Source organism: Pleurodeles waltl, chromosome 7, assembly GCF_031143425.1.
Source record: "Pleurodeles waltl isolate 20211129_DDA chromosome 7, aPleWal1.hap1.20221129, whole genome shotgun sequence".
NCBI lineage: Eukaryota > Metazoa > Chordata > Amphibia > Caudata > Salamandridae > Pleurodeles > Pleurodeles waltl.
This window is the reverse complement of record NC_090446.1, coordinates 387491488-387504537: the sequence shown is the minus strand read 5'-3', so window position 1 is coordinate 387504537 and position 13050 is coordinate 387491488. Positions and strand designations below refer to the sequence as shown.

The window sequence follows — 13050 nt, the reverse complement described above, 5'->3', positions numbered from 1 at the left end:
TCCATTGATTCTTACGGTGAGTAATTACGGACAAAAAGACGAAATTTATTAAAACTTTAAAAATTCATAATTTAAAAAGTACTTACCTGATTTTGATGATCCTGGTCTTAAAAATATTATACATTTCTGAAGTATTTTTGTAAATTGGTCTTGAGTTATTATTTTGTGTTGTGCTCTGTTGATACTGTGAGTACAACAAATGCTTTGCACTTTGCCAAGATTAACCTAACTGCTCGACCAAGCTACCATAAAAATTAAAGCATTAGGTGGTCTAGTTTTTATATCTATAAACCAAAGTGTGGTCGCCTGGACCCCCTGCACAGTGTGCCTAGCTTTGCACACTACATAGAGGGCCAGCCTCTGGCAGAGATCTCTAATCCCTCTTGAAAGTGCAGCCGGTTGCCACCTGCACTTTGAAATATGAAGTGGTTTTGAAGCAGCCGCTCTGAAATTCACTTGAATGCGCGTCTCTCCATTCACCATAACAGGGCACGCTTTCCCTGTTTGTGTCCAGCGGACCTGTTTTAAGGTGCACTGTAGCACAAACAGGGAAAGCGCACCCCATACTAATATGGGCTCAGGTGTCTCATGAGGGTTAGGTGCGAACTTTACAGTAACTCATTTATTGAGACTCCTGCCATTGTATACACCCTCTAGGTTGACAAAAATACCAAGCATTAATTTTATGTTTTGAATGCGGAAAACCTGATGGGAAATGACAAAAAAATGTAATCAACATTGAGTGTAGCACCATTACTAGAGAATCTCACACACCCCATGATTGGCACTACAAGGAAATAAATCTTGTTTTCCTCTTGTGCTGTTATTTGACTGGTGAATTTAAATGTTCTCTTTTTTTATGTACCATATGGCCTATGTGTAAAGTCTGCTGAACCTATGCTCTGTGTAATCACTACTCTTTACATTCGTTATGTATGTATGTATGTATGTATTTCGCATTTATGAAGCGCATTCCGGCATAAGCATCGAAGTGTTAGGAACAAAAAGTGAGCGGGCCAAAGGACAAGGCAGAAGAAGAGAAGAGACCAAAACTACTGCGGAAAAAGCCAGGTCTTTAGCTTCTTTCTGAAGGCCAAGAGATCATCTTCTTTCCTCAGCATAGGAGGGAGCGTATTCCAATATTTAGCTGCAGCCACTGTAAATGCCTTATCATCCCATCAGGCCTTTCGAGTCTGTGGTATGAAGTCCAAATTGGAGTCAGCAGATCTGAGCCGATACCAGCGAAGTCCCAAATTCACAAGATCCGGGCTGCCGGTATATAGAGCTTTATGTGTTAATCATATTGTCTGGCAGGCAATACGTTTCTTCACAGGCAACCAATAAAGTTGCCTCAAAGTGGCACTGGCTGAAGTGGAACAGGTCAGATTTGAGTGTTAAACGAGCTGCAGTATTCTGGATCAGTTGAAGTTTGCTAAGTGTCAACTTGTCACAGTTAAGAAAAAGGGCATTGCAGTAATCTACTTTAGAGATAACTAGAGCAAGAGATACCATTATTCGGAGTTTCTCCTGTAGATAGGGAAATATTTTTCTCAAAGTTGTCAGTATCCAAAAACAGGTTTTAGTGATAGAATTGACCTGTGGTTTAAAGGATAAATCAGTGTTGAAGATGACCCCCAGATTCTTAGTAGAATCAATCTGAGCAGGAAGATCCACACACACTGATGGCCACCAGCGGGTGCTCCATACATTTTTACTAGACCCAAAAAGAAGAATTTCAGTTTTGTTGCCGTTCATTTTCCATCTATTAATCTCACACATATATTGGTGGAAACGGTCGGCGACTTCTTCCCAATTCCCATGAATAGGGATGATCAATTGGGTATCATCCGCGTAAGAAGAGGTCAGAAAGCCAAATGAGTGAATCAGTCTGGCCAAAGGAGCCATGTACAGATTAAACAGGGTGGGGCTGAGTGAAGAACCCTGAGGTACCCTGCAAGGTAGCTGGTATGCTGGAGCTTTAAAGTCCCTGCAAGTTACTATAGTAAATCTGTTTTCAAGAAAAGTCTTCAGAATGTCTAAAGCTATGCTCCTAATGCCAGCCTGGTGTAGGCGATGCGTCATAATTTGAGGGGACATGGTATCAAATGCTGCTGACAAATCGAAGAGCACTAAGATAGTGCCAATTCCCTCATCAACTAGTTTAGTTTAGTTTATAGATTTGTAGAGCGCATGGCTACCCGGGGGCATCCCAGCGCTAAAGTACACCATGAATGTCGGAAGAGCCAGGGGAAGCAGATTAACTGGGAAAGAGAATGGTTTTCAACTTTCTCCTAAAGAGAAGTTCAGAGGATTCCTGACGGCATTCAAAGGGCAGGGGATTCCAGAGATGAGCAGCCCTGATGGAGAACGAATTACCTCCCCATGATCTCTTGACCGAAGGGATGTAAACCTGTCGAGAAGAACGAGATCTAAGAGGTCTAATGGGCGAGTAAAGAAAGATCAGTTTTCTAAGGGAAAGGGGACCCTTATTGTGTAAGGCTCTGTGAACAAGACACAGAGCTTTAAACTGAATGCGCTGCTTAATCGGGAGCCAATGAAGAGCTGCAAGTGCTGGTTTAGCGGAAAGATGCCTTGGGGTATTCATGAGAAGTCTAGCTGCCGCGTTCTGCGTAACCTGCAGCCTCTTTATTACATAATCTGGAGAACTAAGATATAGAGAGTTCCCGTAGTCCAGGCGGGAGAGAACTAGGGCTTGTACAAGAATTCTTCTGGCAGCGAATGGCAGAAGTCCAAGAATCTTCCTGACACTTCTAATTAAGCCGAAGCAGATCAAGGAGATTCTTTTAGCTTGTGGCTCCATAGTTAAGCGTGGGTCAAGCAGAAAGCCGAGGCTTTTTACTTGTGTTATTGGAGGAGGCAGGCTGTTAAAAGCCTCAGAGTACATAGCCAGAGGGGCGGTAGAGGCGCCATTACCTATAATCATTACCTCTGATTTGCTGTCATTAAATTTCAGTTTCGACAGGGTCATCCAGTCCCCAATATCTTTCATGCAGTCCGCCAGGTTGGCAGAGGGGGAGTCCCTACTACTAGAGAGGGAAAACACCAATTGCGTGTCATCAGCATAAGTGACCATAGAGAGGTTATAAGGAGCGACTACTGTGGCCAAGGATGACAGATAGATGTTAAACAAGGTGGGGCTTAAAGATGAACCCTGCGGGACTGCACAAGATAGAGACCTGACGTCAGACAAAAAAGAGCGATCCAAAACTTGAAAGGATCTTCCTGTGAGGAAGGAGGAGAGCCAGGCAAGGGCTGGACCTCCTAACCCTATCTTGGAAAGTCTATCAAGGAGAAGGGTATGATCGACAGTGTCAAATGCTGCACTAAGATCAAGGAGGATAATAGCAGCATGACCACCTTGATCTAGAAGTTGCCGAGCAGATTCAGTTACAGTAAGGAGTGCCGATTCTGTACTGTGATGGGTTCTGAAACCTGTTTGAGAAGGATGTAAATGATTGTGGCTCTCAAGATGCCTGGTCAATTGCAGGTTCACGTGCTTCTCCAGAATTTTTGCCAATATAGGAAGAAGGGCAATGGGTCGATAATTATCCAAGACAGAGGGATCCAGCTTAGGTTTTTTTTAAGAGAGGCTTTATGATTACATGTTTGAGGGAACTGGGAAGAATACCAGCCGACAAGAAATTATTAAGTATTTCTGTCAAAGGACCAACAACAATATCTGCTGCCTTCAAAAGAATAGAAGGAGGGGCCAGGTCCAAGGGAGAACCCGATTTGATATTAGCAAGAAAATTCCCAATCAGAGTACCTGTGAGGGGGGAAAAAATGGTTAACTGGGTCATACCCGTAGGAGAATTCATCTCCTGCCCCATGAGATTATTCTGAGAGGGAGATGGAGGAAAACCGGAGTATATCTTGTTAATCTTGTCTTGAAAGTGAGCCGCTAATACATTACTATGCATAATAGAAGCTTCCACCGGGGAGGGCGGCATAGGGGGTATAGTGAGCTCCTTAAAGATCTGAAAGATTTATTTCTGAGAAGTGGATGAGTTCTCTATTCTACTGCTGTAATATAGAGCTTGTGTTGTCTTAATATTATGATGGTAAGATCTAATAGCTGATCTATAGGCTTCTTTAGCAGAAGGATTATATTTCTCTAAATTCTCTCCAATTTTTTACAGTTCTTTCTAAGGTCCAGTAGAGAAGACAAAACCAGGGACTAGACTTATGAGCAGGTTTTTTCACCCTCAGTTGGCAAGGCAAAACTGAGTTTAAAGAGGTAGAAATCCATTTGTTAAACAGGTCCACCGTATTAATGGAGGCATGGTCACTGGCTAAGGGAGAAGCACAGAGTGCCATATGCCAAGTGCTAGGTACCAACTTCGACCAAGCTTGACCCATTGTGGTGCACCTGGGCTGTGTCTCTCTAGGAGCATCATAGGGAACGTAAGTGACTCTAAATAGCGATCGGTCCAGGGTAGAGGTAGAGAGGAGGAGAAGGTAAGATTAGGGACATTACAAAAAAAAAGGTCTAAAGTATGGCCTTTTGTGTGAGTTGGACCAGTAACATGCTGGTCCTTACCCATAGAGGTAAAAGAGGCTAATAGTGATTTAGCCGATGGACAGTTAGGATTGTCTATGTGGATATTAAAATTGCCGAGGACGGTTAAGTTAGAGGCCTTCCCAATAGAACTGCCTCCGGGATAACTTCTAAAAAGACTCCACACGGGCCGGGGGGGCGATAGAGAAGGATTCCTGAGAAAGTATAAGTAGACGACAAGTGCAGAGAGAAGAACATACTTTCACATACTGGAATTTCCAGTGGGAATGTTGAGCATTTAATGGAGATTTTGTGAATAATAGCTATACCGCCACCTCTCATATGAAGTCTGTCTAAATGAACTATAAAATAGTTAGGGGGTAAGGTACTGCATAAATCTGCTGAAGAATCTCCATTCAGCCAGGTTTCAGTGAGAAACAAGGCATCTGGTGATAGCTCTTCAAGGAGCATGTGAATATGTAAGGAGTGTGCCGCTAGGGAGCGGCAGTTAAGCAGTAATAGCTTACCTAATTGATGGGAAGAGGTATTAGAAGGCGAGATGAAATTGGGAGCCCAAGAACAACTAGAACAGGGGGAACACACAGACGACTGGTTAGGCCCTACAGGAGTGGAACATATCTGGGTGTTTCTAAAAGCATAAAGATGTGAAGCTGAATACCTAAAATGAGCAGCATCTCTGGGCCCTGGGCTCGTCAGGGCGCGGACGGGCGCAGACGGGCTTGCCTTAGGCGTGCCTTCGGCGCGGCAGCGGCGCGCCCGCTGCGCGTGGCCGCCCACGTTTAAAAAGAGCATGGGGGAGGCCTGACCTGGCTCCAGAACCAACAACTAGACAGGCAACCAAGATGGCTGCCGGAAAATGACACCTTAATGGCTGCCGAATAAAAAGTAAAAGGAGATGCACCAGGTGCCCCCAAAACCGGGCACCGGTGCAGAAAAAGAAAGTAAAAACCACAAAACCAATATTTATAAAAGTAGCACCCCTGAGGACTGAAAAAACTGAGTCCTTTGGTTAAAAGTTCCCAACAGCAGATCGACCCACAGTAAAAAGAGTAAAAATACTAAATAGCAGAAAGAGGCTTTATAACTTATTTTAAACTGTTAAATCTCTAGAAGGCAATAAGGCTGAAATGGGATAGCCGTTCAAGAAACTAGTTTCCGAATCATATCTGAAGTGGAGACAAGAGCAGATTCAGTGCTATGGTTCTTTCTAAAACCATGTTGAGTGGGATCTAGACTGCCAGAGTCTTGAAGGAACTGACTTAGTTCTTCATTGATATGTTTTTCGAAGATCTTAGATTGGAAAGGCAGTAAGGCAATGGGCCTTAGATTCTTGAGGTCATTAGATTTGACATCTGCTTTCTTTTTCAAGGGAATCACCGTTGCCTCCTTCCAAGAGGAAGGGAATGCCCCCGAGGTAAGAACCTCCTGAAAAATGGGGACAAGAGCAGTAGAAACTAATTCCGTGACAAGATGTAAAATTTGAGGTGGACAGGGTTCACTAGGGGACCCAGATTTGATGGTTGTCATAAGCTTTTTAATCTTCTCTGAGCCAAGAGGCTGAAATTTTGTCAATCTAAGGTTATCATCTCTTATGACATTATTTGAGGATTCATGTAACTCACATATGTCCACAGATTGTGGAAAATCCACCTGAATGTGTAAGATTTTATTTTCAAAATACACTGCCACCTTATTGCAGAAATCTTGAGAATACTCCAAGTCTGTAGGAATGTTAGAAGTAGTGAGAAATCGTACTATTCTAAAAAGTTCTCTAGGAGTATAGATGGTTTTCTCAATACTATTTGAGTAGTAATCTATTTAAGCAGTATTAATGGCGTTTTTGTACAGACTAAGGGTAGTTCTAAGTTTCATCTTTTCTGTGAGAGTCGGATCTAACCTCCATTTCCGTTCTTGTTGATGGTATTTCCTTTGCCAGTTTTTAAGACTACTCGTAAACCACGGGCAATTGGCCTTTTTCCTCCCCAAGAGCCGTGGTAGTTCACAAGGGGCCAGCTGGTCCATGGCTATTCCAATTCCCTGATTAAATCTCTCTGAGGCCGGTAGAGGAAGATCCTCTGCAGCTTTCCAGCCTGAGGCCAATGCTGGCCTTAGTTGGGACACTTTTATGCTGTTCCAGTGCCTAACTGGCTTCAGGGAGGGGGGGGGGGGTGGTTAGCAGTCTGACAGACCAATTGGTTAGTCGGTCTAAAACTGAGAAGATGGTGATCAGTCCATTCTAAAGCCCTATTACCTGTAATAACAAAGTTATTTTTGCGAACAAATATTCCATCAAGTATATGACCAGCCCTATGAGTGGCCAATGTAACTTTCAAAATCCAGTCAAAGACCCCCATAAGATAAAGAAAATCAGTAACGTGGGGATCCTGCCTATCACCAAAATGAATATTAAAATCCCCCAGAATTATAGATCTGGAATTCTTAGTTAATGGCCCCATAATAGATGGCCAATGTTGTAAAACAGTGAAATAAGGCCCTGGGGGCTGTAAATTAACAGTCCCTCAAGGAGAGTAACGTTTCTTTGACAGATTTTAAACCGGGCACTTTGCAAAATGCTGACAACATCTTTAGAGGTTCCCAGCAGCAGCTAAGAGTAGTTCTAAAAATCAGTGCCAGTCCACCCCCTCTCCCCGTAGTTCTATCCAATCTTAAAAACGAGTATCCAGGAGGGGTAGCTGCCATGAAATCAGGACATGAATCCGCCTTAGCCCAGGTTTCCGTAACAAACAGACAATCCAAATTATCCTGATTGATAAAGTCAAAAATTTCAATCCTATGCTTAATCAGTGAGCGCGCATTAATCAAGGCATAAGTCATAATGTTCAATGTTCTCTGAATTACCTTTATTCTAGAATATTCTATTTACAGCACATCATGTAGGCAATGTCCTCTGTGTTTACTCTGCTCTTCATCTAATTTCTGCTTGTTTTCAGTGATTTGCACTTACTCAGTGGTTTATGTGCACACTTCCCTTCATGTAATTTGTGCACAGCATGTGTTCTGTTCAATATTTGCTTTACATGATTGGTTTTCCAGACACCATGTATGTAATTTATGCTCTGTGTACTCTGCTCTACATGAACAATGTGCTCTGTGTATACCGGGAGGCCATGTGTACTATCTGTATTGTATAACGCATGCAAGAGTATTCTTAGCCTGTATTGTCTATGCTCTACAATGTCTCTAACACAACTGTACTTCAAATATACTATTGCTCTGCACACACAATATACCCATGTCCCGATTAATTTGTGCTGTGCTTTGTGTACTTTGCCCTCTTCGTGTAATATCTGCTTTATTCTCTCTGCTGTACATGCACTCTGCTTTTTATATAACATCTGCTGTGTGCAATCAGATGTACGTCTACTCTGTAACAGATCAATCTGTCTGACTTGTTATTTACAAGTGAGTGTTGAAAATTGGGTTATCCAATCAGTAGAACCGGAGCTATGGAATTTCAACGTTTTAAGTAAAAACATTGCTTAAAAGCACAAAGTGCCAACTGTGGTCATCTGGTCGTGCTGGACCGGGACATTATCACATGTTCAGGATGACCGCAATAGACCACAGGAGGTTACACAGACCAAGTTAGACCTGCTGAACAAAAGTATCTTAAATCCTGGTTTGTGGAACATTGAGAGATCCTGCGTCGAGGATGCATTGAGCAGTAGCTTTTCTGAGGAGATGCAGGGCCCCTATGCAAAGTCCTATGTCATTGTCAAGGATGCCGTAGATTAAGGGCTTTCAGTGCAAAGTCCTGCATTGAGGATGTGGTGTGCAGCTGCAGTTCTGGGGACACTGAGAGCTACGATGCTAGGTCCAGTGTCAGGGATGCGTCATGCTGCAACACTTTCAATGCGGCTGTCAGGGGATGCATCGGTTGTGCTTCAGAGGACCATAACTAGGATGGAGGAACAGCCTGAGGCCCAGTTAGAAGGGTCAAGGACCAGGGTAGCATGCCTTGATTGGTGGACTCACAGCAGACTGAGTCCATATGCTAAGTTCAAGGAGGTTGGAGCCTTTTTTGTGCCAGAGACTCGGATCAGGAGGCCAGTTAACTAGTCCTTGGAGTCATTCGAGTGGCCCTGGGTTCAAGGTGCAGGTCCAGTCCTCCACTCAGGCACCAGGGCAGCAGAGTTGCAATCCGTTTGCAGAGCAGCACAGCAGTCTTTCTGAGTATTCCACAGGTCCAGAGGTGTATTGAAGAGTTGTGTCTGAGGGTCCATTATGTTTACCTCATGCTCAGGTTAAAGTAGGAGAAGGTTCTGGAGGTTTCCTTCCCCAGAGTTACTTGTAATTTCCTTCCTCCCTGCCCTAACCCCAGGTTTTCTGGGGTCATAATAGACTAGTGAGAAACACTTTGTGTGTTTGCCCAGGCAGGGACTTTGTGATGTGCAGGTGTGGTTGGTGGCAGTTCCTCCCCATCAACAAGCCAGAGATGCTCTATCCTTCCAACACCTATGCTCCTTTGTCTTACTGGCTGGGAGGGATCCACAAAGACCAACTGCTAGTTACAGCTATTTATGTGACCCAGCATGCACGCTGCAGGCACCAGATGGCAGGGAAAGGAAAATGCCAACTTACAAAAAGTGACATTTTTAGTACTGTGACTTAAAATCCTACCTAACCACTAAGAATGGTTTTAAATTAAAATTCTTTAGACACCAAACTCAACCTTCCTATCTGCACCCTACTGAAAGTTACTACTTATTAAAAGTAATAAGGGATGGCAATGTTATCATATGGGAGAGGGAGGCCTCTCAGTAGTGTAAAACGAATTTAGGAGATTTCTACTACAAGGACATGTAAAACTTAAAAGTACATGTCCAAGTTTTACAATATATTGCACCCTGCCTACAGGGCTATTTAGGGCCTGTGACATGTTTAAAGGCTACTTAAGTGGATGGCATAAAGAGTGCTGCAGGCTCACCAGTAGCATTTAATTTACAGGCCCTGGGCACATGTAGCACCACTTTACAAGGGACTTATGAGTAAATTAAATATTCCAACTGGGTGTACGCCAGTGATACCATGTTTAAAGTTGGAGGAAGGAATCAGGTCAAACAGGGAGTTTTGTCTATTATATTGTTGGTCAGAAAGTGGTTGACTGCAAGACTGAGGCAATGGGTAGATGAGTAGGTGCATGAGTGCAAGGAAGAGTTATAGAGTGCTTGTGATTGGTGAGTCAGTGCATGCATGGATGAATGACTGGCTGCATAGATGTAACCATTCAGCTGTCCTGTTATACAAAATGCCCCAAGGGCGCAACGGGCATGTGCTCCTGCTTTGCGCAATCCTGGAACACTTTGGTATTACAAAAAGGGTCCGCAAGCACTTGTGGGGCCCTTTATGTAATACAAAGAACACTGATGCACATATAGCGCTATCACCAGAGGATGTTCCCTCATTTGCATGGGCACATGGCCCAATGCAAAAAGGGGAATCCCTTTGCCTCTGAGCTATTATATACATAGGCACAGAGGCAAAGAAGCTGTCAGGAGGTGCCCTGAAAATGAGCCACCTGGTGGCAGCCCTCTGGAGAGGGGAAGTGGGGTCCTATGGACCCCCCCCCCCAGACATTCCCTTGCAGGTGGGTACAGTTGCTCACTTCAAGGGGATCTCCAATCCCCCTTAACATGCAGGCAGGTTGCAGCCTGCACAGTGAAACACGGAATGGGTGATTCAAAGTCTCTCAGTTTTTCAGTTCACTGTGCTGCCTCCAAGATAGTGCGAATTCGCAGCTGCCCTGAGGGCAGTGCATTCATTTCAATAGGGCACACTGACTGTGTTTGCACTCAGCACACCTGTTTTAAGGTGCGCTGTGGTGCAAACAGAGAAAGTGCGCCATATGTGTAATAGGGCCCTAGGTACTTTTGGTTATAAGCCAGACCAATTGACTTTGCCTGTGCTTGTTCTAGGCTATGTTATCCGTCAGTAACAAAGCAGATGACCTGAAAAGCTGTCAGCTTAATTGCTGACTTGTTCTGACATCCACACTGCATGTGGATAGGGCCACCCTGGCATCTGGTAAATACTCCTGATGTAAAATTGGAATCCCAAGCATCAGGTGGCCAATTAATGGCATTAATGGCTACCATGCCACAGTGTGTGACTCCTTGCATCTGTTGGCCATAGAGGCCATTCTGGCCTGTCATGTGTGTTCCTGGCATCCAATGGGATTTCCTGGCAAGGAATTGCGACGCTCTGCAGGTAAGACAACAGTTTTAATGTGGGGTAGTGGGAGGAATAAGTACTTATTGATAATTAGAAAATTATATTTCGGGGTCAAATTAGTAGAACTACTTCGAAAATATAAGCTTAGTAATTTGGGAATAGTGTTTAGTCCAATGCATTAAACATTTTTCTCTTCACAAAGGCTGAACTGTGTGGAAAGGAGGGCTCTGTGTGGAATCAAAAAGTAAGTTGTTAAAGTAGATTGTGAGTCATAAATTGTTACTGTGGTTAATTTAGCAGGCATTGCACCGCCTCTCTAAAGGAAACAGGTGGCATTCATACTTTCCTCGTGATTTGCAAAATAAAATATTAGTAGTTGAGAGCAAAATATGTTTATTTTTGCGTTGATTAGTGAGGAAACCTGATTTTCCAAACATGAAAAACTGTTGTGTAAGATAAAAGTTGTTGACATAAATAAAGAACAATTTCGCATATATGTAAAGCTTGTATCTGAGTGCTGAATTGTGTTGAGTAGGGGACAACTATTACTGATGTTAATTATGTGGTGTCAGATGGCACTTAATTGTTACAGGGCTTCCCAATACACTCTCTTGCACCAGGTGAGTTGCATAGTCTCTACTTTTCGTATAATTTGCTCAAGGGAGTGCTATTAATTGACCTATACCCCGAGTTCAAAAATTGATTGTTTTTTTAATAGAGCTACCATTATTGTTTCAAATAACACAGGACATAACCTTCAATGAAGGCTTTATAAACTACACAGTGGTTTTGCTAAAGTTGAGCAGATTGTTTAAACATGCATGATGGGCATGGATCAACCTGATGTTTGATATTCGTTGTCCTAATAATGGTCTCAAATTCAGGAGTGACTTTGTTTAGTGAAAAGGCGAGGGGTGGAATTCAGAAGGTTTCTGGGGAAAGGGGACTCCTCTAAGGAACTAACACTGTACCATTAAACATGGGCATGATATTGATTTAAATACTAAAATAGGCGTAAGGGCGTTTTACATCAAAACAAGTATAAGATCATATGAGGAAGCAGTATAATGGAGGAACATTTATGATAGATTTATAGTAGAGGCAAGGGGATGATTGTGTTAAATACACCAGTCTTGGTGTATGAGAGAGTATGCAGAGTTGTAGATGTTGTCTATACAGGTGAGTCTGAAGTTTCTTCCAAAATCGCAGAAGATGGGGTAGTTTTTTCAAAGAGGCTGGAAAAGAGTTCCATGCTAAGACAGCGACTCCTGAGAAGGATTGCTTGCAGGCAACGGAAGCCTTGACTTTCCGAATTTCCAAAAGGAAAGTTTGTATTTCTCAGGCTTGTAACTCACACCCGAGATGGCGAGTGGTTCAGCAAGTTTTAGTGGATTCTGCTTGTGTATGAATGACACATAGCTTCTGTTGGATTCTGGTTCCTGGAGAATAGGCGTGATGATCATGATTTTTCGAGATGCGATAGCAACGAAAATGTAGGGATTACTTATAAATGAAATTTGTAGGACACAGATGGCCACAGCGCTCTCAGGCGACATCTAAGCTGTATGCAGAGGTTTACAAAAAGATCAATACCTAAATCAACTATGCACCCACTTCTGGCTGCCTTTATTACAACCTGTTAATTTTTATTACTGGAAAAAATACTGCATTATGTAAGTGATGAGGATTTACAGTAAATGTAATTATCTGGAACAAAACATTTATGTCACCATTCGGCTTCAGTGGGTAAATAGCAGGTCTAGTGTTCTTTTAAAGTAAAGCATTGTGCTGGCAACTGCAACTATCTGTAATGTATTTCTGGTCCGAGCCTGACAACGAACCATTAGGCAATCCCACAACATCAGCATTTTTTTAAACAATCGTTAGCTGTTATGCACCGAGTCTCTGAGCTCTTCTTCTACGACCATACTTTGGCAAAGGTGGTACAGAAGGTGCAGTGGCACCGGGGAACAGAGAGCTTCTGCGATACCCATTGCCTTCCTTGCTCTAGGGCCCATTAGACACTGGTTGCGCTACTGTGTGCACCTCTAAACTGAAGGCCACTTGAATCCTCAGTAAATAACATGAAGGATCCATGCAACAGTACTGCAGGAAAACATGTCTAAGAGAAAGATATTGTATTTATAACATAATGTGAACTTCTTTGTACATACCTTTTATTACCCAATATTTATTTCTGATCCTTAGGAGAGTGTCATATTTACCATACCTACCTTACATCATGTTCAGGACCCTTTCTTATTTTTATTTTATTTTGCCATAATTTGCTTTATCATCATTAACTGCCTGTCCTCCTC

General features: G+C 43.0%; 1 protein-coding gene across 3 annotated transcripts in view; it reads left to right on the top strand.

Annotated features, from left to right (window-relative positions):
* The window catches only part of MMP24 (matrix metallopeptidase 24), a 701821-nt gene that overhangs the window by 603876 nt on the left and 84895 nt on the right, over positions 1-13050 (top strand). The window lies entirely within an intron of this gene.